The following is a 26,126-nucleotide window of genomic DNA, read 5'->3' on the forward strand; positions in this document are numbered from 1 at the left end:
TTCCTATGCCCTGATCCACCATCACTGAAATATTCCCTTTTTGGTGACTTAATAGGTGGATGGATAGATATATGAACAATTCTCAAAACTTCCCTAGTCTAGATTTCTGAGACTGGTATCCCAAGAATGATAGATATATAGAAGAAAGACCAGAATGTTTCCATTGTCTAATATATTTTGGTGCTGATTATTAAAACCACCAGCATACTACCTGTCCCAATAGATCTCACCTTTAAATGAGTTTCTTCTTTCCTTCCTTCCTTCCGTCCTCTCTCTCTCCATCCCTCCCTCCCTCCCTCTCTCTCTCACCTCCTCTTTCCCTCCCCTTCCTTCCTTCCTTTTCTTTCTTGTCATCCTGCCTTCCTTTTTTTAAAGGTAAATCTAATTCTGGCAAGAAATGTATTTTTAATATGTTTGGCACAGCTGCTTCTGTGGAGTTAGAAATGTTAAAGAATACAACACAACATAAATAATACAAATAACATAAATAATGAATAGTACTACAGTGTTAACATTAAACTGGTTCATTTAAGGACTGGCAGCAATAAGTGTTGGTTCAAAGAAATTAAACACCTGGAGATTCCATAGATACACAGTATGTATTAACTGGTCTGAGTAGTACTTGCAACCCATGAGAAATTTGTTTTCCCACACAGCTATTTCCATCTCAGGTTTAACACAGACCACATTGAAAGACATCTTTGTTTGGGTGCAATGTGATGCTGTTGGAACAGTACCTAAATGTCAAGATGATATCTCTTAACACCATAGATTTACACAGCACTGTGTTTCACAGAAGCCCGATTGTGGTGGTTTTAAAATCAGAATTGTGCCAAAGACCTGGCACTCTGCAAAGGATGCCAGAGGGTTACCCTGGAAAATCTCTTCTCAGAAACCAGGTGGGTGCTATCATACTATCCCGCCCAAAGGTGAAGTCCTGCCTGCATCAGCTCTGTGCTATTCCAGGAACCAGTTCTAACAGGAGAAGCACTTTTCTGACAATGGAAAGTATGTTTCTTCCAGTGGTGCCTAGCATAAAGTAAGCACTCATCAGTTCAGTTCAGTTCAGTCGCTCAGTTGTGTCCAACTATGTGCAACCCCATGGACTGCAGCACACCAGGCTTCCCTGTCCATCACCAACTCCTGGAGTTTACTGAAACTCATGCCCATTGAGTCGGTGATGCCATCCAACCACCTCATCCTCTGTTGTCCCCTTCTCCTCCTGCCCTCAATCTTCCCCAGCATCAGAGTCTTTCCAAATAAGTCAGTTCTTAACATCAGGTGGCCAAAGTATTGAAGTTTCAATGCCAGCATCACTCCTTCCAATGAATATTCAGGACTGATTTCCTTTAGGATTGACCGGTTAGATCTCTTTGCTGTCCAAGGGATTCTTGAGTCTTCTCCAACACCACACTTCAAAAGCATCAGTTCTTTGGCACTCAGCTTTCTTTATAGCCCAACTCTCACATCGATACATGACTACTGAAAAAACCATAGCTTTGACTAGTAGGACCTTTGTTGGCAAAGTAATGTCTCTGCTTTTTAATAAGCTGTCTAGGTTGGCCATAACTTTTCTTCCAAGGAGCAAGCATATTTTAATTTCATGGCTGCAGTCACCATCTACAGGGATTTTGGAGCCCCCCAAAATAAAGTATGTCACTGTTTCCACTGTTTACCTATCTCTTTGCCATGAAGTGATGGGACCAGTTGCCATGATCTTAGTTTTCTGAATGTTGTGTTTTAAGCCAACTTTTCCACACTCATAGTACTACTGATTGATTGATCTTTTAAGTCTAAAAATCAGTATCTCCAGCCTAGCCTCCAACTGCCTCCTCAGCATCTCTTCTTGGATCTCTGCTACTCAGGAGCCAAAGCAGAATTATTGATTCCTATACACTCTCCAACCTATAGCCATAGGCTAAATCAACTTCTACCCCAGGTCCTCTTGAACTCTGTAAAGGGCACCACCATCTACCAAGTTCCTTAAGAAAAAACACAGGGTTCTTATGGATTACTCTCGATTTATAACGTCCCACTGAAATTCACCAGTCAGTTCTGTTGACTAGTAATTTCTGGCCACTACAGCATCCTCTTGCCAAACTGGCTTCTCTCCTTCCACTCTAGTTCCTTCAAAGTCCATTGCTGAATTTTCCAGCAGCCTGGGTAACAATGCACACCAGAATATTCATTCCCCAACAGCTTCCTAGAATATTTAGAATGAAATAAGATCTACTGTTCTGCTCCTGCCAAAGGAGAACCCCATATACTACTTGTTTCCTACTCCCTAGGCACTATCCAGCCACAAAGGCTTTGTAAGGCCACAGAGATACTCAACATACCAAGTGATTCGGCTTGGCACCTGCTGGACCTGCTGTTGAAAATGCACATCTCTCAGGTCTACACAGGACTTGCTCCTTTATGTCTTTCAGACCACTGTTCAAACACCATCTCTTCAGATTTCCCAGTCTCTTTTGTTCTCAATTATATCATTTTGATTTTTTTTCACAGTACTTGATTATAATATCTAAAAGTGTTTACGTGCTCCTGTGAACTTATTATGTGTCTTCCCACTAGTTTATAAACTCCTTGAGACTGACTGTGAACTATCACTGCTGCACCCTAGCATGTAGAAGTGTGACTGGCTGACTGGCTGGAAATGCAGCTAAGACCAACATCTGCCTCATTGGGACCAGGCATCTTCCTGAGTCCTGAGATTTTAAAACTCTTACAGAGCAATATTTGGTTATGATCAGTCACAGATAGTATAAAATAATCTAAGTTCAATTTTCCAAAAAACAAAATGAAACAAAAACTGAGACAATATGTCCAAAGAGATAATGTGCATTTAGGCAGCACTTAAATTCCACCTGAGAGGTGATTTTCAAGCTAAGCCTGGGCGCACCCAGGGAAGCTGGTACTTTGGGCTCCCAAGCACCTCTCTGTTGCCAGAGCAACTCTGCTTTAATATGCTATTTTAAAAAATATATATAATTGGCTTCCACAAGAAGGGATATCTGATAAATAGAATTCACCACTAAAAAAGAATTAAGGGACTACTTAATATATGTTTCCCCTGAAATCGCTCAGTCATGTCCATCTCTTTGTGACCCCATGGACTGTAGCCCAACAGGCTCCTCTGTCCATGGGATTCTCCAGGCAAGAATACTGGAGTGGGTTGCCATTTCCTTCTCCAGGGGATCTTCCCGACCCAGGGATCGAACCCAGGTCTCCCACACTGCAGGCAGATGCTTTAACCTCTGACCCACCAGGGAAGCCAATATATATGTTTACGTGCATTTAAAACCTCAGATCCTAAAGGAAATTAGTCCTGAATATACACTGGAAGGACTGACGCTGAACCTGAAACTCCAATACTTTGGCTACCTGATGCAAAGAACTGACTCCTTGGAAAAGACCCTGATGCTGCGAAAGATTGAAGGCAGGGGGAGAAAGGGACGATGGAGGATGAGATGGTTGGATGGCCTCACTGACTCAATGGACATGAGTTTGAACAAGCTCCAGGAGTTGGTGATGGACAGGGAAGCCTCGTGTGGTGCAGTCCATGGGGTTGCAAAGAGTTGGACACGACTGAGTGAAAACTGACTGAAAACCTCAGAAAATAGATAGGGGGCATTTCGAGTCATTGCATGCTACTCACTGCCTTCTAGTGCCACTGTCGCAGCTCTTGCTGAGAGACTCCCCCCCCCCCCTCTTTTAACTGGCCCTGACAGTATCTGGAAGTATCTTCTGTCCCATCTAGTAATCCCTTCTTTACCCTGCTCTTAAATTAACATCTCTCCTTCCAAGCCCACATCTGAGCTGCCCCTCCCCTGTGGCTCCCGGTGCTACTGAGCTCATGGTGCACTCAGCAGCCTGGCCTGTGACCACTGCCCTTACTTCATTCTTCCTTCCCCGTCTCTGCAGGCTGCACAGAATCTAGACCAGCTGTGCCGAACTCCTCACTTGACATTTTCCAACCAGACCTGAAATTCTCCCTTCTCATATATGGCTGTCCTAGGACCATTCCTCATATTGACTTGCCGTTTCACTTGAACTTGTCAGTGGAAATACCATCTGTGCTCCCTTAGGTTTCCCATTCTGCAACCCCACCTCACTTTGCCTTCTGGGACATATATCCCTCTCCCCCTGTGCCCACAACTCTGTTTGCACAACTGCTGTGACATAAGTCATGCTGTTTTCCTCTCTGGACTAGAGACATAGCCAGCACTTGTAGAGAGAGATGAGACTTAAAGCAGAGGAGTCTGTTGCAAGTCCCATGTCAACGCATACTACTTGTGCAAGTTTGGACTTCTCTCTCAGAGCTGCAGCCTCTTTACCCACAAAAATATACAGAATAATACTGACCTGTCACAGTTGTAAATATTGATACATATGAAAATAATTTGGAAGCTATAAATGTGATGTGTTCTTATTTGCTGCTTGGGACTATTTCCATCTATCTTTGTAGCAGAGTTCATTCATTTCAACAAAACTCTGAGAAAGGAGAAAGGATTCATTCTGATTCAATGCCTCAACTTGAACTTTCAAGTCACCCAGAAGAGTTATTTCAGACCGGGGCAGGCTTGGCGGGGTGGGAGGGGGAATGATTGAAAGAGAAGTTATTAGGCATTTATTAACTGAAAGCAGTAAATTTGCATGACAGATTAACTGGGGGTAGGTCCAGATGATCCTGTAGGTCCTGACAGGGCTGCTGTGAAATTAGGACCATGCTGGGTCTCTCAGATTTCTTAGAAGTCCAGCCCCCAGGAGTTTGGGGTTCTCCCAGCCCAAGAGCTCTTTAAGAGAGAACTTAAATGAGACATTTGAATTAAGACGTGTATAGGTTTGTTTGATGGCCATAGTGTACAATATGCTTCCCACCAGGCTCCTCTGTCCACGGGATTCTCCAGGCAAGAATACTGGAGTGGGTTGCCAATGCCCTCCTCTGGGGGATCTTCCCAACCCAGGGATCGAATCCACCTCTCTTATGTCTCCTGCATTGGCAGTCAGGTTCTTTACCACTAGTGCCACCTGGGAAGCCCCTCTAGGAAGGGCTTGATAGGAGAATAAGAAAATGGGCTCCCTGGAGTGATGCTCCATGGAGAAGTTTTAAAGGATGATCTGGTCTCTGAATTCAAGTACCAAGGCTTGGTTGGTGCAGGGGCATTTCAAGAGAAGCTGTGCCTGATTTCCTCTGATTTAGCTTCTTTTCCATCTTGTAGTGCTGGATCACCATGTCAAACTATTCCGGTTATACACTGAACAAGGGTACACATAGGAAGGTATTATTCACATACAAAATTTGTGCCTTTTTGTTGTTGTTGCAAGTTTCTGCCAAAGGAAAGCCAAGTAAGTGTCTTCACCACCACTGTTGGGGCACACACGTATTGGATCATCACTATTCCTTTATCATCTAGCCTGCACCTCCACTCCCCGCCCCCCGCAACTCTTTAAAGAAAAGGACTGTGTCTTCATCATATTTAGTTTGGTCATATATATTTACAGGACCTGACATACAATATTTATTCAGTAAATCTGGTTGTTTGACTGATGCATGTGGGTTTTATAAATTTTATTAGGAGGCATCATATTTTCCATTTTTTCTTCATTCCTTTTATGTTTTCCTCCCAGACTTCGGGTTGTCACAGAGATAGTACTTTCAACAAACAATATAAATCCTCACCCAACACACAAGTTAGAAAATATCATGGCAGGAACCCCCATGAGGAAATCATCTTTTCAGGACCTAGTTTTCCACCCTTTCTCCATTTCCAAGTTATCAGATGCATTTTCCTACAACCTAAAATTCAGGACACTGATCGAGTCAGTTAAGACGATTTTATTCCAAGCCTGCTGAGTATAAAGGGCTGCATTTTGCTCTGGGAAGGGATTCAAAGTCTTTCCAAATAAATGGCCTGCTTGTCTAGCTGTCAGAGTGTGGACTTCTTTGGCACTCTTACCCTAGTCCTGATTCAAGTTTATGCGCCAGAAACGGAACTTCTGCCTCTTTCAAATTTTTTCAACAAGGTCTTCAGACCATGGTAGTCTTGCACAATATGGACCTGGTATTAGAGCAACGGAGGGTATTTACAGTGTATTTAAATAACATAGTGCGAAGAATAGGAGGTTTGAAAGTCTGGCTGGGTTTGGAGAACTGACTTCCATAAATCTAAGACCTGAAAAATACCTTTTTTGTTCAAACGTTGGAAAGCTTTTTGTCAACTTTTTGCTTGATTAGGATTTCTTTAAGTTTTCCTGGTAACCAGAAACAAGTTTCACAATTTGTGTCACACTTGGCTCCTGTTCCAGGGAGTGAGGGAAAGCTTGCTCTTGCTTCAGTAACCCCTGCACAGTGGAGGATGAGGAGCCTTCAGCATGGAGGAGGCCTGAAAGCAGTTAACCCTGCCAAAGCAAACAGGAATCAGTGTGGACAATGGAAAGATTATGTGGTGGAAAATGGATAGCCTGAACGAAGGCAGGAAAGCCACATCAATTGTATTTAGAAGCTGTGTCTTACCCCCAGGTTATAAAGCCTTCCCTCCAAGCATTCAGAAGATGTTGCAGTTTCACTGAAACCTCACCCACCAAAGGTCAATGGGTGGAGCTGAAACAGAATGCTTTTCTCTTGTAACTTCCTGTGTGTCCTGGTATCTGGCCACGAACCTTTGTGCCACCACCGTGTCCTCTCACTCACTCTGATATCAGGCCTTCCAGAGCTCCCCAGAGGAGAAAGGCAGAGCTCAGCTGCCAGGGGCAGAGACAGAGGGCGCAGTGGTCCCCTCAGTAGGCCCTCTCCATGCAGCTTCCTGACAGACATCATCAGCCAGTGGCCGGGCTCAGGCTGGTCCTCTGGTGAAAAACCTGAGCTCAGTCCAGGCTCAGCAGAACTGACGAGGGCTATGTCCTTGAGTGTAAATGATTTTTCATTCCCTGTTTCTTCCTTTTTAGGAACCAAAATCAAATGAATAATTGTTTCAAATGAACAATAAAGCCAAACTATACAGTGAATCATATGACACTCATGTATTCATCACCCAAGATTTCTATGTTACTATTATTTGAAAGAGATCTGTTTTATTCCATTTTGTTTTTTAAAAGAAACATAATTTTAAGATACAGTAAGTCTCCATCTTCATCCTTTCCTACCTAGGAGGTACCACCTGAAGTTGACATGGATTGTTCCCACGTGGTTTTTAGGACTTTTATCACATATGTTTTTATTCATAAAACTTTATATAAAAATGATCTTGTGTTTTTTAAACTTACATGAATAATACAGTTATCTTTTAAGATTAACTTTTGCACTGAAACTAATGTTTCTGAAGTTTATTATTCCAAGTACTGGTAAATTTAGCCTTAAGATTATTTAATATTCCTTCAAATTAAAAAAATAAATCTAGCCTTCTATTCAAGGGCATGCATTTTTCCCACTTTATCACAAAGAATACAATCAACCTGCTGTACATTGATTCTAGCATGTATATCTAGTATTTATTTAAGTAATCACTCAATAAATTAGAAGTACATTTGCTGAACCATAGTTAACTTAATCAAATGATAGCAGAATTGTTTTCCAAGAGGTTGTACTAATTTACAAGCCCTCCAAAAATGTGTAATGTATTTACCAAAACTTGATGCCAATAGATTGATTATGTTTTGCTAATCTGATAGCCTCAAATGGTAGCTCACTGTTTCATTTTTCAGTTTCCTGGTAACTAGTAAACTTGTAGTGGAGAAGGCAATGGCACCCCACTCCAGTACTCTTGCTTGGAAAATCCCATGGACAGAGGAGCCTGGTAGGCTGCAGTCCATGGGGTCGCCAAGAGTCGGACATGACTGAGCGACTTCCCTTTCACTTTTCACTTTCATGCACTGGAGAAGGAAATGGCAACCCACTCCAGTGTTCTTGCCTGGAGAATCTCAGGGATGGCAGAGCCTGGTGGGCTGTTGCCTATGGGGTCACACAGAGTCGGACACGACTGAAGCAACTTAGCAGTAGCAGTAGCAGTAAACTTGAGCTCAACTAATGAAGTTGAGTGTATTTTCATTTTTCATATACAATTGCTCATGTGTATTTCTTGCTTTAAACTGCCTCTTCATAAGCTTTTAGCTACACTGCCTATGTGCTAAATTGCTTCAGTCACGTCTGACTCTATGTGACCCTATGGACTGTAGCCCAATAGGCTCCTCTGTCCATGGGATTCTCTAGGCAAGAATACTGGAGTGGGTTGCCATGCTCTCCTCCAGGGCATCTTGCCCACCCAGGGATCCAACTGCCATTTCCTACGTCTCCTGCTTTATTACAAGATTCTTTACCACTAGTGCCACCTGGGAAGCCCCTTAGCTACATTTCTACTATGTTATTGTAGAAGTTCTTTTTTTTTAAATAGTTGAATGTTTAAGTTCTAATTTTGCATTAAGAAGTACTATAAGAATTTACAAGAATTATATTCCTACTAAAAAAATTTTATTTGGTCATGCCAGTTGGAATGTGACACCTTAGTTCCCTGAACAGGGATCAAACCCATCATTCCCCTGCAGTGGAAGGTGGAGTCTTAACTACTGGAAAGCCAGGGAATTCCTTATAGAGATTTTTTTATAAATTTGGGGTTTATATGTGGTTCCCATAGATTTTTCCAGTCTGTGACTTTCCTTTTCACTTTGTTTATGGTTTCTCTTAACTTTTAATGTAATTTAAACTTGTTTTCTAAAGTAGTTAGATGTATTAATCTTTTTCTCTATAATTTACTGGTATTTTGTGATTTTATAAAAAAAGAACTCTAGGTTTATATACTGAAATTTCTTCTGTTTTCTCTCTTTAAATTATTAACATATTTATTACACCCTCTACTCCCATGAACCTAAGTCTTTGAGTATATACATCTTCCATGTTTTTCCTAATATATTTTTTTTTTGTCTTTAAGCCACTTGGGAATATGAATTTGTATGTCATAAAAAAGTAGTTTAATGTTATTTTTTTCCACACGTAATCAATTGGCCCACATTATTTGCTGAAAATTCTACCCTTTTCCCACTGATTTACCACATTGCCTGTCATATCCCAAATTTATTCTAGGGTATGTTTTTAATGTCTTCATGCTCTCAGTGATCACTTTTTCTATCTCTAAACCAGTACTATACTTTTAAAATTACAATAGTTTTGTTAAAAGTCTTAGTATAAGTAATTTTTATCTTTATCTTCCTTTTTTTTCCTTCCCCTACTTTTCTTCCTTCCAGATTTTCCTGACTTTTGTTGACCTTTTACTCTTCTATAAGCTTCAAAATCAGCTTGTCCAGTTCTTCAGAAAATCCTGGTGAGAATATGACTGCAATTATATTGAATTTATGAATTAATTTGGAGAAAATTGATGTCTTTATAATCTTCTTTTCATACACAAAAACATGGATTTTAACAAGGTCTTCATTTATATCTTTCAATAAACTTCCACAAATGTTTTCTTTATAAATATGAACATTTCTGTTAAGATTTATTTCTAGATAGCTTATCAATTTTAATTATTTGTTGCTCACTTATAGTAAAGAAAATGTTTTCATATTCTATACAGTATCTTGATAAAATCCAAAATTCCTTATTTGTTCCAATAATTTGTATAAGTTTCAGACTATTCTGTGTGGACAATCATATCAACGCTGAAAGTTTTGTTATGCCTTTCTAATTAGTATAGCTGTGTTCCCTCCCCCACCTTCAGTTTGTGCCAACAGAAAAGAAACAATGATAGCTGGAAAACTTTCTCCTTTCTTGTTTTAGAGCATGCTTTTATTTTTAATGCTGATGTAAAGAAAATAACTTGTAATGGGTTCGTAATATTTTTTCTTTTTTTGTTTTGTTTTTTCTGCAATTCCTTCTCTTCCATCAAAGTAATCATTTATTACTTTTACCTTGTATCTGTTAATGCTGTAACACGTCAATATAATTTCAAATTTTAATAATTAACCATAATATATGTAGGATTTTCATATATTACATAATACATGTTTAATTTCCTAATATTTTATTTAGAATTTTGTATCTATGGTCATGAGTAAGATCAGTCTATTGTTCTCTTTTTATAAAGGGTCCATGATAGTTTAGTCATGAGATTACATTGACTTCATAAAATGAGTTGTTACTTTTCTTGTTCTGATTTCTGGGAGAGTTTATACAATATAAAATAGATATGATTCATTCAGTGGAAATTTGACAGAAGATGCATATAAACTATTTTAGACTGGAGGATTTTTAAGGGAGTTAGATTTTGATCCATTGATCCATTTTCATAAGTGGCTATAGATCTGTTTAGATTTTCTATTTCTCATTGCATCAGTTTTGTTAAATTGTTGTTGTTGTTGTTCAGTCGCCAAGTTGTGTCCAACTCTTCACAACCCCATGGACTGCAGCACACCAGGTTTCCCTGTCCCTCACCATCTCCCAGAGCTTGCCCAAGTTCATGTTCATTGCATTGGTGATGCCATCCATCCATTTCATCCTGTCACCCTCTTCTCCTTCTGCCTTCAGTCTTTCCCAGCATCAGGGTCTTTTCCAATGAGTCCACTCTTTGCATCAGGTGGCCAAAGTATTGGAGTTTCAGCTTTAGCATCAGTCCTTCCAACGAGTATTCAGGGTTGACTTCCTTTAAGATTGACTGATTTGATCTCCTTACTGTCCAAGGGACTCTCAAGAGTCTTCTCCAGCACCACCGTTCAAAAGCATCAATTCTTTGGCACTCTGCCTTCTTTATGGTCCAGCTCTCACAAATGTATGTGACTACTGGAAAGATCATAGTCTTGACTTTGTTAAGTTATGGTTTTCTAATTCATCACAGACCAAAACTTTCATGAAATACAAAATTATGTGTTTGTATGTTGCAGCCATATAGAAAATACTTTCTAGGGTCTAAGCATATACTCTCAATTTCTGTGTGCTTACTTCATTGCAGGCTGGTAACAAATACCTCACTGACTGGTTAGCTGACTATATTGTGCTAGCACTGTTTTACAAAATCATCCATTTGTCAAACTTCACAAATCCATTACCATGGATCATTGTTCATGATATCTCATATCATCTTTAAACACTGCTATTGTATGTGTGGCTATATTGTGTATTCAGTCCTAGTAACAGGAAGTGTGAGATAATGGAAAGCAATTTAGTCAGAAGCAGCAGCTTAATCCACAGCCTTGGTGTTTATGAGCTGTGCAACTTTGGGCAAGTCACTTCTCAGGGATTCAAATTCTTTTTTCGTAAATTAGGTCAGGGCTTTTTTTTATAGATAAATTTGCTCTCTCTTCCAATAAAGCACTTTCTTCAAATGGAGTCTAACACTGAAACGGATCAAAGTGGAATAATTCCGTTGAAGAAGAAAGTGGTAGTGCCCTTGCCCCACTCTTGCCCACCCCCAGGAAGCCCCTGAAGCACTTCCACCATGCCCCCTAGGGCTAGCACAGCTTCCACTACTAGTCTACCTTGCAAGGATTTGAGGTGAACTTTCCTTGAGCTGGCATCTAGCCAACAGCCAATACTCAGCCAAAGTGATTACATTAAGTACAATTTCCATGAGGACTAAAGAGTCATCCAAGTTTCCTAGCAACAGAAATCAAGGTCCACTAGCTACAAGAGTAAAAAACATCCTTTCAAACATGGGAAAAGATGGTTAATTGAGTTTAATCCTTACTCTTTATTATGATGCAACAAATAGAAGTGATCTTCAGGGCAACAATAATTTTCCAGTTTCTTTACCCTCAATCTTCCACTATCTCCTGAGCTGCCACATGAGAATCATCTACTAAAAGACAAGAGTAGAATTTCCATTTTACTGAAAGGTGCTAGTGACTTTTTTTTTTTTCTTTTTGTGACCCATTTTATTTGAGAAAGGAAATAAATGAGAGGAGAATGATAATAATAGGAGCATTTTCTTCTTTCAATAACATAGTACATGGAGGAAATATTCAAACACAAGTTGAGCGATAGCATTGGTTTCTTTATTCTTTTTTTTTTTTTAAATGAGCATCATGTCTCCATTTTATAATTTGGAAAAATTCACTCAGAGGTTAAGGAATTCATTTAAGTTCTCAGCCCTGTTATATGGAAGATCCAGGGGAAAAATAGTTTTTTAAAAGGCTGATTTATAATTTTTATTACAGTATTAACTTATTATAATGATTTGGTGAAGGGTTTATTTATAATTTCCTTGTTTCTCCCTAGTTTTCACTTCAGAAAAATTTAAGCCTAGAGCAAAAATAGATTATGAATAGCAAATAGACTTCACCTAGATTCACAAATTAACATTTTATCCATTTGCTTTTTTTGTATGTATGTGTATATGCATTTTTAGGCTGAACTATTTAGTTATTTGGGCTTCCCCAGTGGCTCGAGGTAAAGAATCCACGTTCCAAGCAGGAGACGAAAGTTCAATCCCTGGGTTGGGAATATCCACTGAAGAAGTAAGTAAGTAAGTTAAGTGAAGTCGCTCAGTTGTGTCCGACTCTTTGTGACCCCATGGACTGTAGCCCACCAGGCTTCTCTGTCCATGGGATTCTCCAGGCAAGAATACTGGAGTGGGTTGCCATTTCCTTCTCCAGGGGATCTTCCCAACCCAGGGATTGAACCTGGGTCTCCTGCATTGCAGGCTGGCACTTTAACCTCTGATCCATCATGGAAGCAAGGAAATGACAACCCACTACAATATTCTTGCATGAAAAATCCCATGGACCAAGGAGCCTGGAGGGCTACAGTCCATGAGGTTGCAAAGAGTCAGACATGACTTTGCAACTAAACAACAACAATATTTAGTTACTTGAGAAAGAGCAACTCACAAATACTTTATATTATATATCTTATAATATATATTATTACACCCAAAATGCTATTAACTACCCATGAAAATTAAGTAAATTGACTATCATCTAATACAGCCTATATTTAAATTTCTCCAGTTGTCTTTTTAATTAGAGGATAATTACTTTACAATATTGTCATTGTTTCTGCCATGCATCAACATGAATCTGTCCCCTCCCTTTTGAGCCACCCTCCCCATCCCACTTTTAAGCCAATAGGTTGTCACAGAGCACCAGCTTTGGGTTTCCTGTGTCATATAGAAAATTCCCACTGGCTATTTATTTTACGTAATGTAATGTATAGGATTCAATGCTATTCTCTCAAGTAATCCCACCCTCTCCTTCCCCTACTGTGTCTAAAAGTCTGTTATTTATGTCTGTGTCTCCTAAATTTCTCCAATCATCTTAATACTCTTTCACAGATGTTTAACATATTGGATCCAATTAAGATCTGCACTATACATTTGTTTTTTTATCTTCCTTTTTTTTTGGTTTGGTCTTTTTGATCACTTTTATCTCTAGTAGTCCTATCTCTAGTCTGTTTCTCACGACACTGACTTTTTCTATGTCCAGAATAGTATTTTCTGGAAAGTGCCACATCCTAAATTTGTATATTATTTCTTTATGAAATGATATAGGCTACACATTTTACCAAGAAAATTACATGTGATCTTATATATTTATTATATCACATTAAACAAAATCAGGTGAAAAATCAAGTGGTTTCCCTACTGGTAAGTCTGTTTGATCATCTAGTTAAGATGGTGGTTAAACTCTTCATTATAAAGGTACATTTTTCATTTGTGGTATTTTTAAGTAGTGTTAATTGTGAAACTTTGAGATTACGTGATTTAGTTCCACATTAACTTTTAAGCTGATGATTTTTAGCATCTATTGCTGATCCTGATCTTGCCAGAATCATGTATTGACAGTTGCAAAATGGTGATTTTCTTAGTTCTATCCATTTCTTTCACATTTATTAGTTGGTATTCTGTTTAAAAGATGAGTCTCTCTCTCTCTCTCAGTGGTTTTCTGTGTCTGTCTCTCTCTCATTGCTAGTTCAGCAGGCACTGTGCACTGTCTTTTTAGAATGATGTTTTTGATAAAAACTCCTCCATAAAAAGACCTGCTTATAGGAAATGTTCAGTTGGCAAGGCACAGTAATTTAAGATCATTTGTCCACGGTGTCTTCCAAAGGCTTAATGAGGAGGGTACAGCCAATTATCTTCATCTGAGCTTCCAGGAATGCAGATTTTACTTATTAATAAGGAAACTGATGAACAAGGTTATTAAGTAACTAATGAAAATAGAGAAGTGTATATAAAAGAAAAAAAAGGGTAGGGATCTTTCTTAAGAGTGTTGCTGAAATTCTCAAACTTTGCACCTGATTACCAAGCTAAAGAAAAGAGTTCAAGGTGTTTTTCTTTGGAAGCTTTTGGGCTTCTTAAAGGAAAGGGTCTAGTTCCAGTGTTATGAGTGTAATCATTGCAGGAGGAGTTCACTGAACATGTGAAATGTTTCAAGGCTGACATGCAATGTTTCCTTAATTGCTGCTTTTCAAATAGTGTGTGTGTGTGTGTGTTTTAGTTGTGTCCAACTCTTTGTGACTCCATGGACTGTAGCCTGCCAGGCTGTAAGGAATTTTCCAGTCAAGAATACTGGAGTAGGTTGCCATTTCCTACTCCAGGGCAACTTCCCAACCCAGGGATCAAACCCACATCTCTTGCATCTTCTGCACTGACAGGTGGATTCTTTACCACTGCGCCACCTGGGAAGCCCCTTCAAATAAATTAATGAGAGCAAAACATACACTTAATATAGGTCAGGATGTCTGAAATAAAAACAAGCACAAGAGGACCAAAGACAGGGCTGTTTCTCAAGCGAAGCTGAAAGAAAAACAACTGGATGATGTTTGTCTGAAGTTTCCACGTTTTGAAACTCCCTCCTTGCAGATATGACTGCCAGAAACTTTCTTACATCATGACAGTTTGTGAATATTTCCTTAGCTTGTTATAAGGGAAAGAAAGCTCTTGAGATCCAGATTTCTTATGATCATGAATCACTCAGGAAACATTAAGGAGGGTTACTGCTTTCTTGGCATGGATTTACAAGTCAACGACCCAAAGATGAAAGAGACCCATCACCTGACTGATGGCACCTCCAAAATCTCTATCTAGAATTTTAAGAAAGAAATTTTGGAGCTAAGAGATTTGTTATAAAGCTATGTTTGCAATTCTGGTGAAGTTTTTTTTTAAACTTAGATTATATGTTTTAGGTCAATTAAAAAACTGGCCAAGTTTTTTTGAAAATGTCTTTACTCATTCTTTACATAAGACTGAAAAAACATCAGTTATGTTTATATCAAAAAAAGGAGGAGACATTACTGATGAAAAATATGAAAAAGTTGTGATTTCTTCTCTCACATTATATGATAGCAGCATTATTTCTATACCTGAGGACCTTGTTTTAACCAGGGGTGATAAATACATAAGCAAATCATTATAATATAATACAGTTTTAGTGGGTTAGATGAATGAACAAAAAGACATTTTTAAAAAATGAGCTAAAATCATTTGAGTTTGACTAGGAGCCTAAGGGCACAGCTATGAGATTTTCCTTCAGAGACATTTGTGGATAGAGCTTGATATAAAATTTGGACTTCTTCCCTTTATCCTTTTGTTTCTATCCTAAAATCAAAAGTTCCTAAGGAAATTTGACATGCATCAAACCATGTTTTTCTATGTGATAGTTCTAGGGAGGACTAAGTTCAAAGGAAGCTGTGTGAGTGGGTTATAGGTAGAAAATCTCTGGCAGTAGAAGAAAGAGCTTAGCAGGAAGAAATTGAGACTCCTCACTTCCTCACTGAAGAAGTGGGAGCAGAGATAGCTGTGCATTTCCAACTGGGCAGAACTTTAATAAAATAACTGATGTTTTCAGAAAACAAAACAACAACAACAACAACAAAAACACTGATGTCAATCCAGGGAGAAAAGATCAAGGGCTCCTTAATGGCCATGTGAGGAGTGCCCTAGAGACTGGGTTTCAGTGGTAAAAACGTCATGACTAATAGGCACATTATTGAGGAAAAGTTGTAGAATAAACAGCAGTATTCACTCATTTATTTTTCTGTCAGTAAGACATGTCACAGTTTAAATCTACCAACTAATAGCCATTAACATTAATCCAATTTCAGATTAGAGTTTGAGCTTCTTGAAGGCAAGGATCAAATCTTATTTATCTACATTTCAGCAATGCCTACTGTTCTACCCACCACATAGTGGAGTAAAGATAGTGTGACTAAATGGGAAGAGTCTCGATAATTCTCTTAATCAATATATAGAAACACAGGAGTACAGCAATGGTTAATAATGACATATATGCCATTTATATCACTGTGTGGGTTCATGACATAAACCATGATGAAGAGACCAACGGTTAGCCTTTAAAACAAGATGATTGAAACAAATATAACTTTTCAATTACTATGACAAATATATGCTGTTTCCATGTTCAGGCAACCCCTAATAATGACAGTAGCCATCAACTTAATAAATCATAGCTTAGAACACACTATCAATTCACATATGATTTGCTGATGGTCCCTGCACTTGAGTCAATTTGGTAGTACTTGGAAGAGCATCTGATTTCAAACTCAGGTTACAAATCCCAGAGAGAAATACAATCTAAAGAGCACATGAATAAAGAATTGGCTGTTCTAACACTTAAGTTTCAACATGATTTGTAGAAACCCAGTTAGAAGCTGTGTTTGTTGGTTTTAATAGAGTTGTCTTGCAAAAATTTGTAAGGAGAGTATTTTAGGGTATGATTAAATCACTGGGATTTAAATCTGGACACTCCATAATTGCTAAAATCTGTGTCACGCTGACACAACAAAACTTTTCCAAATCACTGTGTTATTATTTTGCAATAAGCTTTAATTGGTATTTAGCTCCCCTGAGTGAATCTGTTCTTTAGGACACACATTAAGTCATTTGTTTAGAGTTCATCTATATATGCACATCTCATTTATGTTTATTGAAGATTTTATTATATATATATATACACATATATTTATACATATATGCTAATATAAAAAGGAGACAGTGGCAAGATGTTCCTACTCAATGTCAGATTTTTAAAGTAATTCTAGAATAATATGAAGGTTCCTCAAAAAATTAAGCATAGAATCACCATACAATCTAGCAACTTCATTTCTGGGTATACACTCAAAAAAACTGAAAGCATGCACTTTGACACACATTTGTACACCCATATTCCTAGCAACATCACACACAACAGCAAAAATGTAGAAGCAACCCAAGTGACCACCAACAGATGAATGGATAAACAAAATATGGACTATATATACATGTAATGAAATATTGTTCATCTTTACTAAGGAAGGAAATTTAGTTACCTTTTACAACATGGATTACAGACATGTTAAGTGAACTAAGTCAGTCATATATAGAAAAACACTATGTGATTCCACTCATATGGGACTCATAGAGCAGTCAAATTCATAGAGACTGAGAGTAGAATGGTGGTTGCCAGGGGCTGGGGGAGTTAGTGTTTAATGGGTATGGAATTTCAGTTTGGGAAGATAAGTTTTGTAGGTGGATGCTGGTGATGGTTGCACAACAATATTAATGTATGTAGTACCACTAAACTAGACACTTAAAATGGTTAAAATATTAAATTTTATCACAATTTAAAAATTAAATAATTTAAAAATAATCCTAATATTTTAGCAAGGTCTGCTGGAAAACTGAATTTTACTGTTTAAGCAAATTATACTCCAGAGGTTATTTTACCTTTTGTGGGATCTCATGATGTAACCAGAAATGAGATAATTATCTCATTTAATTATCTGTAGCCTGCGAGGCTCCTCCAACCATGGGCTTTTTCAGGCAAGAACCCTGGAGTGGGTTACCATTTCCTTCTCCAGGGGATCTTCCCAACCCAGGGATCAAACCCGGGTCTGCCACATTGCCTCCCACATTGCAGACCAACTCTTCACCATGCGAGCCTCCAGGGAATCCCTGAATTTTATTTTCAGTTCAGTTCAGTCGCTCAGTCGTGTCTGACTCTTTGTGATCCCATGAACCGCAGCATGCCAGGTTTCCCTGTCCATCGCCAACTCCCGGAGTTTACTCAAACTCATGTCCATTGAGTCAGTGATGCCATCCAACCATCTCATCCTCTGTCATCCCCTTCTTCTCCTGCCCTCAATCTTTCCAAGCATCAAGGTCTTTTCAAATGAGTCAGCTCTTTGCATCAGGTGGCCAAAGTATTGGAGTTGCAGCTTCAACATCAGACCTACCAAAGAACATCTAGGACTGATCTCCTTTAGGATGGACTGGTTGGATCTCCTTGCAGTCCAAGGGACTCTCAAGAGTCTTCTCCAACTCCACACTTCAAAAGCATCAATTCTTTGACACTCAGCTCTCTTTATAGTCCAACTCTCACATCCATACATGACTACTGGATAAACCATAGCCTTGACTAGATGGACCTTTGTTGGCAAAGTAAAGTCTCTGCTTTTTAGTATGCTGTCTAGGTTGTTCATAACTTTCCTTCCAAGTGTCTTTTAATTTCATGGCTTCAGTCACCATCTGCAGTGATTTTGGATTTTATTTATATTTTACCAAAATTTTAAAATAAATTATTTAAAAAGTAACCCTAACATTTTAGTAAGGTCTGTTGGAAAACAAACTAAATTTTACTGTTTAAGCAAATTATACCCTAGAGGTTATTTTACCTTTTTTTGGATCTTGTTATGTAACCAGAAATGAGATAATTAATTACGGTGGAAAGAGCCTTGGCAGAATCAGTACTTCAAACAAGACCTCTCATAGAACTTGGTAGGTAGGTTTTGTTGAACCTAAAACCCATGCAAGGCTCAGAACATAGTGGGTATCTTCAAAGTTGGATAGAAAGACATCACAGAAATTAGGGAAGCAGCTGCTACCTGAAGAGCCCAGGCAATCACCACCTTCAGGGATTCTGTTAGTCCTGGATAAGGGAGAAAGGAACTGATCCCATCTCTAGAGAGATGAGACGTGCTGGGCAAGTGTATCTGACACAGGAATTCAATCCAGAGACTGAGACACACAGTGGGGGTTGGGAGGCAGTTTAAGAGAGGGTAGTCTTGGAATAAGAAAAAAAAAAAATTGTTATTAGTATTTGGAGCTCAAGTTCAGAGAATGTAGTAACTTATGTTGTGGCCCCTTGGAATTGAACTTGGCTTCTTAAATCCTTTCCTGACTTAAGCAAGACTGGAATGGGGCTGAATCTTCACTTGGAAGTCATGTGGGTCTTATTATTCCAGAGGAGAGAGTTCAGAGGTTGTGGGTGCAGTGAAAGTGAAAGGGAAGTCACTCACTCAGTCATGTCTGACTCTTTGAGACCCCACAGACTGTAGCCTGCCAGGCTCCTCCATCCATGGGATTTTCCAGGCAAGACGACCAGAGTGGGTTACCATTTCCTTCTCCAGGGGATCTTCCCAACCCAGGATGGAACCAGGGTCTCCCACACTGTAGGCAGGCTCTTTACTGTCTGAGCCAACAGGTAAGCCCTGGGTGCAGAGGGAGTGGAAAAGCTGAGATTAGGTCTTGAGAGTTTAAGGAAAGTTAACATCCTCCACTCCACAATTTGGTGAACGTCCTTGTCATGGTTTACAGACACACAAGCAGATCCTCAGCCGTGGAATGTTGACCCCTTGTGCTTCCAAGCATCTCAGGAATCTTCCCATTCCTCTATCAGCTGCCTGGCACCATTCCGTAGTCCCTCTGGCGTTCCATTTTCTCCTGATAATGTTCTGAGCTCAACCATTCCCAATCTAGTTCTTCTCTTTCCAATACACTCCAGTCCATATACAGGGCAGAACTTTTTGAAAGGGTTCAGTGTTAGGGCTGTATTAGTTCCACTTTGTAGAAAGTACTCAATAAGCATCTGTTGAATTTTGTCAAAAATTTTCTCAACAAACAAAACTTTTTCAATGCATTCGATTTTCTCAAGTTCTCAGCATACCCTGGTGCCAAAAAGGTGGCCTGGGATGGAATTAGGAGCTAGCTATTAACAAGCCCTATGATCTTAAACAAAGTATTTATTTTTTGCTCTCCTTATAAAATGATTCTTTTAAGTCCTCAAAAGACATTCTTGTTCCAAAGTGTTGGATTATCAGGGATCACAATTGCACCTCTGATGCCTGGGGTCTCCCATTTCCTGTAAATAGTTAATCCCTGGCAAGGGCATGAACCCTTAGGGTTCTATCCCATCATCAGTCTACTAAGCCACATGATATTTCTTTCTAATCATCTTATGACTCCCTTCTGATCTCAGATCTGAAATAAACCTTTTGGATTTGGTGATAAATCATAGCAAAAAAAAATTGAATTAAACATATAGGGTATAAAACAATAGCTTGAAAACTGGTACAAATTTTAATAATTATTTTCATATTTTGAATACCAAAGATGATTTGATTTATATGCTTGAATAACTAAAAAAAGAATCTTTTAAAGCTGAATTTTTAAAATCTGTCCACTAGTCTCAAACCATTTGGCTTCATTGCTTTTTAACTAAAATAAAGTGAACTAATTCTGATTAAATTTGAGTGAGGTAAAAATCTTCAGCATAGATAACAAATTATATGCCAGATATTGGCTTCCTATGATTCTAAACCATGTTGCTAAAAAGCAGGCTTCTGGCAGATCTTTAATTATCAGTGTTAGTAATATGGACATCCAAGCCTAATGCATAATATGAATATAAAATACATGATTAATATAAAATGCACGCTGAAAGAATTTTAATTAAGGAATGAACATCACTATTGCATTAGCTTTCTTGAGTAGGTCAGAGCTTAAATCTGTCCAAATAATAGATTTTTATGTTTCTCTTCTTTTTCCATCTATCTCAGGGCAAGAAATTAATTTTTTCCTGTTCCAAAGTCATCACTGGATTAATGACTGTCATATGAAGCCTGGCTACAGGGAGCTCCTCAAATACACAGCCATGTGTAGCTCCTGAAAAATGAGCAGAATCATTTTTCTCAAAGAATATGATTATAGTGGGATATCAAATAGATTATTTTTTTCTGAGAAATAATTGTTAAATTTGTCCTGATGACAGTAGTGAAATGAGACTCAGAAATATTAATGCCTTTCCCTTCCATCATGCCTAGCTTATGTTGTCATAGACATTGTTTCAATTTATAAAACCATTCTGAGCACACTGTGTAAAACCTTACTGAGCACTACATATGGAAAAACACAAGACTCCTGCCCTGCAAGAACTTATATTCTAATAGAGGTCATACAATCTCATCCACTGATACATGCATATAACACAGGCAAATAAGCATTTTTTAATGGAAAATTAGTTCTCAAACTGGCATTTCTTTCCTAATATTATAAAGTTCCAACAGTGAGAATTTTCTTTGGTAGTCTACAATATCACTTCAGGTACTATTAGCTGGACCTTACACCCAGAAGTTAGAGTGGATGGATGCAGTGAATGACAGGTAGAGTTCTCTGAGATGCGGATTCTGACTAATTCATCTGCCCTTGCCTTGCAGGGGCAGATGAACCTCTTGAGCTCTATGGCAACCGAGACCAGAGCAAGCAGAAAGCTCTTGGAGGAGGATGCTATTGATAGGAATCAGGCATGTCTTAAAAATGAAATGAACACAAAAGTATTAAAGGACTATTTTCCATAATATTGCTCTGTTATACAAGTGCCAAGGACCTTTTTAAAAAAACTGTGGTCTGGAAAAAAAAATAGTAGGTCCTCAAAGCATCTTTGGGACTAGATATGTTTAATGCCCCCTCCAAAATGCTTTGAGGACATAAAATTATTTTTTCCCAAACTGCATAGTGATACTGGGTTATGAATGGTTGGTCAGAAAATTAAACAAGGTACCAGATCTAGTTCAGAAATTAGCAGGGAAAGAGAATCATCTGAAAGCTTGTTTTTATTTAAGATGTTATGGGTGTCTGTCTCTTGCATTGAACTGCCTCATGAATCCTGGTTCACCAGTACCTGACTTACTGTAGGTGCTCCATAAATTGCTGGGTGAAGAAGCCAGCCTGTGGGTTAAATGAAGGGGTAAATAAGTGAGTGAGAAAGTGGGTGAGTGAAGAATAAATGAATGAATGAATGAAATGTTTACCAGGAAGTACATTAGAAGGCAATGATCCTTGAACCTCAAACTGAAGATGAGTAAATGCTTCTTAAATCCTAACTGACATAACATTTGGAATATGCCCCTTACTTCTAGCCAAGGGCCTTCTCAAATTCCTCATTTCAATTACGACAATCATACTGAAGAGAAGCAGTCACCTTCTTTATTTTTAAGCAATTTTCTTTCAATCAACATTTAATTATCCTAAAGGAGGAAACCAATGGTGCAGATAATCCCCCAATCTCTTGTTGGAATGCATTATATGATGGCTTTTTACAGTAGTTTGCCTTCCTAATTATGTTTTGATTAGGTTTCTATTACAGTTATCAAGAATTCTCTTAGCAGAGAGGACAGCAGGTCAGGCAGCCCCAAGAACACAGTGATCATTGCACTGAGGTTGGCTGGGACTGATCCACACCTTAATTTAGGCCTTTCTTTTTCAATTGCATAGTGCTAACCAGTTTGAGACATAAAAAGTCACAGAAGATTTTTAGGGCTAATTTATTCAGCAGCCAGCACTGAGAATCTTTAGAAGGTAGGTTCTTTTCTACCTTTGTCAAAGCAAAGAGGAATAAGATACAATCTAATATAATAAATAATGATATATAAGCTTGGAATTTCAGGAACTCACTGCCTAGCCAGTATGATATAGGCAATACAAGGCAATGTGTGCTAAATGACAAATGGGCTATGGGAGCTAGAAGAGTAGGAGAGGTCACCTGAGGTGAGAACTTAAGGAAAACATTAGAGGAAAGTTACTTGATCCAGGTCTTAGAGAAGTGATATTTGAATGAGTGGAGGAGATTCAGGATTCTCTACAGCAGCGTTGTTCAATGGAAAGACACGAGCCACATGTGCAAATTTAAATATTCTAGTAGTCAATTTAAAAGGAAAAGAGAAATGGGCAATGTTGATTTTAATAATGCATTATATTTAACCCAACATGTTCAAAGTATTTTAACATGCAATCAATATAAATTAGATATTTTACACACATTGTTTTAGACTAAGTCTTCAAAATCCAGTGTGTACATTTGCTGCATATCTCAGTTCAGACTGGGTTTCCCTGATTGCTCAGTGGTAAAGAATCTGCCTGCAATGCAGAAGATGCAAGTTTAGTCCCTAGGTCAGGAAGATCCCCTGAAGAAGTAAATAGTAAACCACTCTAATATTCTTGTCTGGAAAATTCCACGGACAGAGGAGCCTGGGGGTCTATAGTACATAGGGTCGCAAACAGTCAGACATGACTGAGCACACACACACGAAGTGATCACTTCAGACTAGCACACTGCAAATGCTTGACAGCCATATGTAGTTAAAGGCTTCCATACTGAGAAGCACAGCTTTAGAATCTTGCTTCTCAAGCTATGATTCGAGCATCAGTCTCATTGGCAGCATCTGAAAAAACATTAGACAGGCAAGATTTCAGGTTCCACCCTAGACCTACTGAATCAAAATCTTCATTTTAGCCAGATATGTAGGTAATACTACAGGTTCATATTAAAATTTGAGAAGCACTAGTCTAGGAAGGTGTAGTGTAGAGAAAAGATCTGAATGATAACTGGGAATTAGGAGCACTAAAGAAATGTTTAAGAACCACCAATGACTATAATGAGTGAGAAGGAGAAGAATTCAAGGGTATGTAGGTAGTTGTTTATAAGGAACCAGATAAAACCATTTTAATCTGAGTGTTTTATAATCTTCAAAATGAAAATAATCCAGCCCATTTTGCAGGGCTGTTAGGATTAGAGACAGGATGATAAAGCAATTCACATGATGGCCTGGCTTCTGGACATGGAAGTTTTATATAACTCTATTACTGATGATCAAGAGTCAGATGAAGACTCTAGTGCTGCAAGATTTTAACTACAAGGAACGTGTTTGATATCATATGAAAATTAATCAAATAGGGAGAAGTAGAGAGCATCACTGTTGTCACAAGCACAAATTCTGGGTGACTGACAGAATTCTCAAGTGAAAAACTCATGTCAGAGCAAATTCACCCAAGGTAGGATGGGAGAGGGGAAATTCCCTCAGAGGTCAATGCACATGTTAGAATTCATACATTACGTTCATAAGTACACTGTGGCCATCCCTCACCAAAATATGTTGCATAACTTTGGGTGTCTGATTTACCAATTAATTAACAAGACTAAAAGGACCAGATAACTGGTCTGTGTGCTCATCTAACATCTGGCTATTCCACTAAATGGCATGTTGGTCAACATGCCTTATTCTGACTATCAAAAGAGGTCAGCATATTTGGGAATATTATCCAGCTGTAAGTAATGCAATACTAAGGAAACCTGCTAATATATTTGCTAGAAGTTTTACCCATCCCTCCTTTATTCTAAGGACTATGTATCAAAAATATCAACTATTACAAAAAGAAAGGGAATTGATTCTGTGGGAATAGAAAGGTTCTAGTTTGGGGAGTCACAGTTGTAGTTGAAGCTGTTCTAGTTCTGTAGTTCAAGTTGCAGCTCTGACATTGTTTTCTTAACTCAGAATTTTAACCGCTTGTGGTCTCACTTCTGACCTATTAAAATAAGGTTTAATAGGTTAATCTCTTCCTTTTCTTATCTTTTAAAAAATAGAGTATTGACTGAATAACAAGTGCTTTTCTTAAATATACATTCTTAAATTTCTTTAGTCATTTCCAGTTGTATTTTTGTTTTTTTCAAGTTTTTACTTTTTATTGTGGTGAATACAACAGAAAATTTACCATGTCAACCATTTTTAGGTGTACAGTTTGTAGCATTAAATACATTCACATTATTGTGCAGCCATCACCACCACTCATTTCTAAACATTTTTTATCTTCCCAAACTGAAACCGTACTCATTTAACACTAGCTCCTTCACTCTGTTCCTCCAATCACCATTTTATCTTCTCTCTCTATGAATCTGGTCACCCAAGTACCTCATATAATTGGAATCCTACAGTATTAGTCCTTTTGAGTCAGGCTTATTTCATTTAGTATGATGTCTTCAAGGTTCATCCACTGTGCAGTGTATACCAGACTTTCATTCATTTTAAGGTGAAATAATCTTCCATCCTATGAATGTGCCACATTTTATTAATCTACATTTAGGTACAGTGGCATATGCTTTGAAGATGTAAGTTGCTGAAATTCACTGTAGTGGGGCTGGAACAGGGAAATAGATGCATTGGTGTATTTTCTTGGACGTCAAGGGTTAATGGTGCCTTTTCCTAAACATCAGGAAAGAGAACAAAGAGCATACAAGGTTATTATTTATCACGGTTAGGGGTTGATTGATGCTGAAGTATAAAAACAGAGAAAAGCCTGTCTGTCAAAATGTAAGGGAAGGACAAACTCAACAATTAGAGCCATCAAAAGTCTGAAATAAAGCTGTGCAAAGACTAAGAAGCAACTTAAGCACCCAGTGCTGAAAGAAATGTGGGAAATAAGGCACATTTTGGTCCTAAATGTGAATGTCAGCTAGAGTATCTTTGGTAGGACATTCTTTCCATTGATAATTCCTTCACATAATGTCAACTCTTAATGCATATGAGTTAGTCGGGGTTCAAAGGTTCACACCAATAATAATGTTTGTTTCCATGTGCCCATTTGGATTATAATAGATCTGTGACTATCACTAGGTTTATGAATCATTAAAGTTGACTAACAGTTCCAACAAAGGTCTGTCTAGTCAAGGCTATGGTTTTTCCAGTGGTCATGTATGGATGTGAGAGTTGGACTGTGAAGAAAGCTGAGTCCCGAAGAATTGATGCTTTTGAACTGTGGTGTTGGAGAAGACTCTTGAGAGTCCCTTGGACGGCAAGGAGTTCCAACCAGTCCATTCTAAAGGAGATCAGCCCTGGGATTTCTTTGGAAGGAATGATGCTAAAGCTGAAACTCCAGTACTTTGGCCACCTCATGCGAAGAGTTGACTCATTGCAAAAGACTCTGATGCTGGGAGGGATTGGGGGCAGGAGGAGAAGGGGACAACCGAGGATGAGATGGCTGGATGGCATCACTGACTCGATGAACGTTGAGTCTGAACTCTGGGGGTTGGTGATGGACAGGGAGGCCTGGCGTGCTGCGATTCATGGTGTCGCAAAGAGTCGACACGACTGAGCG

General features: G+C 38.6%; 1 protein-coding gene and 1 long non-coding RNA gene across 3 annotated transcripts in view; one reads left to right on the top strand and one right to left on the bottom strand.

Annotated features, from left to right (window-relative positions):
- The window catches only part of STARD13 (StAR related lipid transfer domain containing 13), a 505,433-nt gene that overhangs the window by 41,593 nt on the left and 437,714 nt on the right, over window positions 1-26,126 (top strand). The gene's annotated exons all lie outside the window — the stretch shown is intronic.
- Window positions 22,904-26,126, bottom strand: part of LOC138446565 (uncharacterized) — a 38,404-nt gene continuing 35,181 nt past the window's right edge. The window contains exon 3 of the long non-coding RNA XR_011259394.1: window positions 22,904-25,234. This is a non-coding gene — a long non-coding RNA (uncharacterized lncRNA). The remainder of the gene's footprint in view (window positions 25,235-26,126) is intronic.

Source organism: Ovis canadensis, chromosome 10 (genome assembly GCF_042477335.2).
Source record: "Ovis canadensis isolate MfBH-ARS-UI-01 breed Bighorn chromosome 10, ARS-UI_OviCan_v2, whole genome shotgun sequence".
NCBI lineage: Eukaryota > Metazoa > Chordata > Mammalia > Artiodactyla > Bovidae > Ovis > Ovis canadensis.